Consider the following 8655-nt stretch of genomic DNA (forward strand, 5'->3'; position numbering starts at 1 on the left):
TACTATAAACATTTCATTTCAATAAAACATAATCTCTATTCTAAATGTTCTACTTTTCAGTTATCTCTGAAAAAAATATAAAACATATCTCTAATCTGTATTTGTGCTTATGTTTATATTAAACAATGGGCATATATTAATTTTGTAATGTACAGTATTCTAGTAATTTCTAGGGACATCTTATTCTGTATCATTCACAAACATAACTCTAAAGTTATAAATGTAAAACATAGCACTGCCCTAGAAAGTGAACACTGATTAAAGTCACAATGTGCTCTTTTGTGATAGTGTTTTTAATAAAATATTATCAGTGGTAAAATGTAAATAAAAAAGTAAATTGCTTCATTCATCATGTATTTTATGCAGTTAAAATGAATGAACTCTCCTTTGAGAAAACATTTGACTAAGCAAAATAATGGTTATGAGTTTGAGAAAATGTTTAATGAACTTATTGGCTAAAATGCAGTTGTTATTTTACAGCCTATTATTGTAAGTTTTAAATTAATTGAGGTTTCTTTGCTCAGAGACTTTTTTTTTCTTTTTCCACTTAATATACGAAAATAAGTGACTTTAGTAACTCATGTGGATGCCAGGAAGTTAGTTCCTAGGTGAGGAAAGCCAGTTAACCTGATAGTAGGTGACTGGCAGAGTGTATCCATGATTCTTCATATTCATTTGTTTGGTGTCGGTTCAAAGGCAAAGCAGTTGCCAATGATGAAACACGTCTGTTCTTCAAATAGTTCATATTATAAACACTGTGAATGATGTCCATCTCCTACTTCTTGTTTTGAAATAAATCAATTTATTTACTATATATATATATATGTTTAAATGATATCAATGTCTATATATTGAAATATTTCAAATAGTATATACCCATTTGTTAAAGGCAACAGCAAAAGATGCTTACTTTAAAAACATAAACCTTATGGTAGCTTTATTGATAAATACCAAAATTTGGAAGTAACCAAGGTGTCCTTCAGGAGGAGAATGGATAAACTGTGGTACATTTAGATAACGGATTATAAGCAAAGAAAAAAAATGAGCTATCAAACCATGAAAAGATATGGAAGAAACTTAAATGCATTTACTAAGTAAAAGAAGCCTAAATGAAAACGCTATGTACTGTATGATTCCAAGTATATTACCTTATGAAAAAGGCAAAAACTATGGAGACAGTAAAAAAATCAGTGGTTGTTAGGGTCTAGGGAAAGGTAGAGATGAGTAGGTGAAGCAGAGAAGGTTTTTAGGGCAGTGTAAACACGTGCTGTGATACTGTAATGGTAGATACATGATATTATACATTTGTTTAAACCCACAGAATTTACAGCACAGAGTGAACTCTAATGTAAACTACAGATTTTGAGTGATAATGATGGGTCCATGTACATTCATCAGTTCTAACACATGTACCACTCTGTTGGGAACTGTTGATAGCGAGGGAAACTATGCATGTGTGGGAATGAGGGATACATGAAATCTCTGTATGTTCTACTCAGTTTTGCTACCAACCTCAAACTGCACTGAAAAAGTCAATTAAAAAGATTTAAGCCTGACTATATTAATGGTTCTAATATTTAAAGTAAAGCCTAATGCTGGGAGATAGTTCTAAACCATGGCAAACCCATCATATAACTCATTAAATGAATTGATGTCAGGTCTGTCCCTTGGTGAAAAATTGTATTTTGTTCCTGCGCATGGTGGGAATTTAGTAGATACAATGAATTGTTTGATTAAGCTAAAGAGTATATAAAATAAAGGGCACCTGGGTGGCTCAGTGGAGTGATCATCCAACTCTTGATTTTGGTTCAGGTCATGATCCTAGGGTCATGAGATCAAGCCCTGTGTTGAGCTTCGCATGGAGCATGCAGTATGCTTAAGACCCTCTTCCTCCCTCGGTCCCTGGCTTGTGTGTGCTATCCTCTTTCTTAAAAAAAAAAAATCCACAAAACCAAAACTAAAACCAAAACAGAACAAAACAAACAAACAACAGAGTACCTAAAATAGGAACTTAGACAAAGAAAAGGTGAAGTGTTTGGGGAAGGGCTAATCTTAAAAACAATAAATCATAGCCACAGACATATTGACTGAGCACATTAATATCAGAATAGTTTGTCTAGGGCATGTAACATGTTATGTGAATACAGGGGAATAGGAAAATGGATCATTTGCACTTAGAATGATGGGTTTGAATCTAGAGCTGACTTTTTTTAAATCATGGGCAAGTTAATTTATGTCTTAACCAATAAATGCCTCCATTTCTTCATTTATGGTCAGGTATGAACAAGGTAGACATGAATATTATTTAAGTGAGTATACCTGGGAGTAGTTTATAGACAAAAATTACCCCACAGAATCAAGATCTCTGAGCATGAACCTGACATTCCCTTGCAGTCTAGATTCTATGGGAAAAGTTCATTATCTGATGCATGGTAGAAGCTAAAAATATCTATGTTCAATGAGTAAAAAGAAAAATGTGATGGGGTGCCTGGGTGGCTCAGTCAGTTGAGCGTCTGACTTAGGCTCACTCAGGTCATGATCTCACAGTTCGTGGGTTCGAGCCCTGCATTGGGCTCTGTGCTGACAGCTCGGAGCCTGGAACCAGCTTCAGATTGTTTCCCTCTCTGCCCCTCCCCGCTCATACTCTGTCTCTCTCTCAAAAAATAGAAATAAATGTAAGAATAAATAAAAATAACAAAAAGAAAAATGTGGAGATAAAAAAATACATACTGAATGAGAGCCAAAAAGATTGTGGTTAGCTTCTTAAAAATACATACATACATACATACATACATACTGATATCTATAACTACTGTGTATCTTTATAGTTTATTATATATAAATACAATAAACTGTACACATTCTTCAAAAACATGTTTGGTTTGGACCTTTGATATATTCTGGCTACTATTTTATATAATATTCATTCATCCACTCAACAACATTTCTTAAGTGCCTATAAAATGCTAGGTTATTAGGATAAAGACTTAAACACGACACTCCCCCTGTCTTCTTGAAGTTTATATGCTGAAGCAAAAAGTTGACGTTGATAATTCTAATTTCAAATATCTTTGATCTCTCAGCTATCAGATAAAAACATAAAAATTATACGGTAGTATATTTAGAATCTCAAAAGCATACTTTAAAAAGTTTATTTTAAAACATATATACAGTAAAATTAACTTTTGAGTGTATAGTTCTGAGTTTAGACAAATGCATATAGCTATATAACTCCTACTACAATCAAGATACAGTTTTGTCACACCCCCCAAAAAATCCTTTGTATAGACAAACCTTGGAATTTTTCAAAGAACACAAAAATTCAGCCTAAGAATAACCCAAGTGACTCATATATTATAAAGGTATAATTAACTTGCAGAAGTATAGTCTTCAGGCATATTTACCTTCAAGACAACAATCAGTGTAAAGTAGCTCAAAGTAAAACAAACAAAAAAACAGGGATACAGTCTTTGTTAGTAAATACAACAGGATCGCAACTAAGTGAAAGGAAATAGCACTACCCAGTGGGAACCACGGGGTCATTTCTCCACTATTCCATCACCTTTTCCTTTTCTGTATAATCTCCTATCTTTGTGGCCCTCTGAGCATCTGCTCCAGAAGAATGTCATCAGGCCCTGAGTCTACATGATCTTACAGACTCTGCACCCACGTTGACCTAACATGTTCAAATTCAGATTCCAAATTCCAAAGGAAAAAAATTAGAAGCACCAGGAAGGTGAATGGTATTACACTGTGATACATGTTTTAGAATCTATAGGTGGGTTTGCCAGTCTCCCACTTCTTTGCAATGATTCCTCGGCAAGAAGTGTAATGGGAGGAAAAAATACCAGTAACAGTAACAATGCTAAAACCAAAATACTAAGGTGAAGAGCATGATTTACTTTACTGTCTAGAATGTAGCTGTTAAAAACCAATAAGATGCTGTCTCAAACAAAGAAGAAATTATCAGAGCCAGGGAATGTGAGAAACTCTAAGGTCCAACTAAAAGGCCTAAGAAAGAGGGGCGCCTGGGTGGCTCAGTTGGTTGAGCGTCTGACAACAGCTCAGGTCATGATCTCATGGTTCATGAGTTCAATTCCCACATCGGCTGTGTGGTGATAGCTCAGAGCCTGGAGCCTGCTTGGGTTCTGCACCTCCCTCTCTCTCTCTGCCCTTTCCCTGCTCTGTCTGTCTCTCTCTCACAAATAAACATTAAAACAAGCAAACAAACAAACAATAAATAAATAAACGGACTAAGAAAGATGATTCCAGCAATAATGACCAATGCTAAAATCAATCAGCCAATGATTAGAATTTTGGGCACTGAGGTAGACCTATAGATTACGTGGGGCAAGTTTTGTAGATAATGACAAGAAATTAGGGTAAGGGTTTAACTTGAATACAGAAAAAAAAAATCTGATTTTACTGAATGGCATTGACAGTGCAAATAAAACATTGATGTTTAAAGTGAGTTTCCAGACAATCCAACTTATATTCATGACGTTAGATTTTTGAGATTGCTGGGAGCAGTTGATAAAGTAATCAGTTTATGTTTCCATATGACACACATCTGTCACATTGGATTAAAATGGTAACATTACCTTCAACTAAAGTATATCCTATTTCTTTTGCTCCTCAAGATCTTGATAGAGAAATGGGGTGAATGCAGTTACTGGTTATATTGTTAAGTGTCCAGGAAAAAAATAAAAGTAGAATCTCAGGGGCAAAATGGAAAGAGAAAACATGCTTTACTTTGCTTTTTCATGAGATCCAAGGTGATAGAGATATGCAGAATATATTTCCTCCTTTTACTTACAAAATAAAACAAATGATTTTGTTTGAAAGCCAGAAAAAAAAATTAGAAACACTTAAGAACTAGAGTGTTTCTGAAGTATCTGTTTAGAATCTAAATAAAATCATAAGTATTATTAGTTATATGAAAATGAATCCTGACTCAGTAAAATAGAAAGAACCCATAGTCAAAGAGTCATTTTTATACATACATATTTACATTTATTATGTAGATTAAAAATTATATGCCATCGGGCACCTGGGTAGCTCAGTTGTAAAGCATCTGACTCCAGCTCAGATCATGATCTCACAGTTCGAGAGTTCAAGTCCCACATCAGGTGAGCTCGAGCCTGGCTTCAGGTAAGCACAAGCCCAGCTCTGGTGAGCCCGTGCCCTACTTTGGGTGAACAGGAGCCCTCCTTTGGGTAAGCCCCACTTCTCTCTCTCTTTCTCTCACCCTCTCTCTCCCTCTCTCTCAAAGAAAAAAAATATATATATATATACCATCTGCCAGGTTCTCCTCTTTTAGCCTCAGTGGTTCTTCATACCGAGAAATAAGATCTATTCACATGCACAGGTTGTGCTCTCTCTCTGTTACACACACACACACACACACATACACAGCACCAAATTATAAGTTTTGTTATTTTCCAAATACAGCCTGATAACACTGAAATCAATGGACCAATAAATCTATAACTAAAATTGCTATGTGTATCAAAGAGTCACAGAAAATATCAAAATTAGTACAATAAGTACCCTGGGTTGAGGAAAGGAGTTGGGCTAAAGCATCTATAACCCCAGCTAAGGAAAGACATAGACCTGTATAAACAGTATATTCTATAATTTGGAATAAGATAATGTGCAAAAATATTTATATTTATTCTATTATCTACTGACCTGTCTTTTATAGGAAAAGTGGCTGTTTTCCATTCTCAGTCTGCACTGAGGACTCTGAGTAGATATAGTCAATGTAGAAGACATAGCCTTTAAAATCTCAGCAAATGGATTTTGAACCCCATTTCTAGCAAGTTTTGATGGACAATGTGTGTAGCAGATACAACTTTAATGTGGTTGAATCCTTTCTTATTCACTGACTAATTACTCATTTTGTGACTTCTCCTCTTTGTTCTCTCTGGCTGCCTCCAGGTCTTTGGCCATTTCACAGTTCATTAGCACCTTCAACATTTGATCAGCAGGAGAACACAGACATGACTTAAATCACTCAGTTGTATATAGTTTTCTGTCACTGGGACTAAAGGGTTGGTGACATATGCAATTTAAAGGAACACCTGAAATGGAATTATGAAGGTTTTTTAATTTTTTTTTTTTGAATTTCAGAGCCCCACCTTCTATGTCATCAGAAATATTCAGGAGTTGATTACATTGAAAGGGTATAACTAAGTACTTTTGAGAATTTTTTTCTCTGTTGAAATTCTCTTTCTTACACAGTTACCCAGTGTTCACTGGCCTACTGTACAATATAGACACCTGACAGATGTAAAATGTGCTGGATTAAAATCTAGGGAAGAATACACGGCATTAAGTTTAAAATATGCCTTGCATCCCCAATAATCCCCTGTTTCTTTAATGGCTTTCTCTCAAAGAAAAATGGATAAGATTATAAGGCATTCAAGAGTAATTATGTATATTTATATACACAGAGAAATAAGAAACTACCACGTGGTAGTATGTGTATGTCATGGCGATCACATTTTCTCCAGTGTGGTTCCTCATATATTTGCTGGTCATTTATATGCTATTTGCATGTGTATTAGTCGAATATTCTAAGAATTACATTTTCTCAAAGACATATTTTTAATTAATATGGACACTTGCTCCTAATTTGGAATTGCTTCTTTCTTCAGAAGATCTATTAACAAACAATTTTATATTAAAATTAAGAAAACAAGCATAGTGACTTCACTCATTTAAAATTCATTTTCCAATGAAGTTATTATGAGATTTACATGATAAAATGCCAAGGCGCCTGAGTGGCTCAGTCAGACGCTCAGTTGAGTGTCTGATTTTGGCTCAGGTCATGATCTCGCAGTTCATGGGTTCAAGCCCCACATTGGGGTCACTGCTGTCAGTGCAGAGCCTGCTTTGGATCCTTTGTCCCCCTCTCTCTCTGCCCCCCCCCACTCGCTCTCTCTCTCAAAAATGAACAAACATTTAAATGAGAAAATGCCTATCATATGTTTATTTAATGCTTGGGTCCTAATAAACAGTCAACAAATAGCATCTTTTTAAGATTACATATATTTTTTATGCGTTTATTTGTCTTTGCTTATGGTTCCAGGGCAGAAAATCCTCCACAATGCTACTTTTGCCTATTGCATAAATGTTTCTCTAACAAACTCTCAAAGGATGTATATTCCACTTGGATTATAGTTAAGGCTCACCCGTGCACCCGGCAGCGTGGAGAATTTTCTGCATGTAAGAAGGCTAGAGTCTGAACACCTGAGTTCTTGTTCTGACTATGTTTGAATGGACTGAGCGACTCTGAAATAAAGCAAGTGACTTCTCAGACCTCCAAAAAATGGTCATACCTGCCCTGTAATCTAACAAGGTTATTTGATACCGTGTAACTAAGAATGTTTTGTAATCCACCAAGAGATATTAAAATGGAAATACTAGTGTTACAAAGAAAAGCAACCCGTAGAAAGCAGTTTAGATTCCATTCTATAAGCTTCTAGGAATTTGTGAGCACTAAAAGAATGAGAGTAGAAACACATTTGAAGAAAAAGATAGCACTTGTTTGCTCCTGCAGAAATCTAGTCAATTTAATAAGAATGGGGTATGCGTGGAGCAGTGGGGAAGCCCGCAAACCTAAGCCTCATGAATGAATGTATCCATTATAATGTTTTCAATTAAGACTTATTCATGGACAACACTCAAATCTGCCTCTCCCATTTTCCTCATATCATAATTTGCAATTAATTCTGGATATAGTCACTTGCATATTCAATCTTATATCTGATTTTCTATATCCTGATCATCAGGGTCAAAGAAAGTGCCATGATCAAATATAGTATCAAATTCAAACTCATTAGGTGTAGTATTAACTGGCCCTCTCTCAATTCACTAACTCCATTTCATATGATTTCATTACTCCACTCTTTTCCTCAACCCCATTAATGTATTTTTGAATTCTTTCTTCTCTTTCCACAACATCCCCTCTCATCCACACTTCACATTCCTATATCTATCTGTGGACAATGAGTCACTTCACGTCTTCTTGCCAGTATTACCTCAGCATATAAAAACATGATTTGCATAATAGCCAAAGTCGAACCCATATCATCTGGAGGATCTATTCATACAGTTTGTTACCAACTTATCTTGAATCTTCCCAGACCATTCCTCTGACATCAGTCTTACCTTCCATAAAGAAGTAACCAAAGTAGGTGTTCCTTGCTTCCCACTCCACCAACCTTCTATTTCTGTGTTTAGGGGTTTTCGGAGTCCTATTCCCTTGGTAAGGCATTAGTTGATAAAATCAAACTATGAAATTAGTTGATAAAATGGGATCTCTCTAGGATACACTTTAAGATACATTAGGATATTCACACCTCTGTGATTTACTTCTCTCACACTATTCTCAATCTTCCCTTAATTGCCTCCTCATCCTTGCATGTATCTTACTTGTCTTCAGAAATACACTGTTGTCTCATATCCTTATCTTCTCCCATTTTGTGTACGTATATATTTACTGTAAGGCAAGAATAAGTCTTATTTGGATTTCTTCATTACCAGCCTTTTTTTTCTCTGTATCCTGGAACTCCTCGCACAGAGACAGGGACAAAGTAGCACTCAGTAAACGTGAGTTGAATTGATTGAGAATGACTAAGTGCTCTGAGC

Source organism: Lynx rufus, unplaced genomic scaffold (assembly GCF_022079265.1).
Source record: "Lynx rufus isolate CCGP_SWC_20201006 ecotype Redwood Valley unplaced genomic scaffold, mLynRuf1.p SCAF_1, whole genome shotgun sequence".
In the NCBI taxonomy this organism is placed as follows: domain Eukaryota; kingdom Metazoa; phylum Chordata; class Mammalia; order Carnivora; family Felidae; genus Lynx; species Lynx rufus.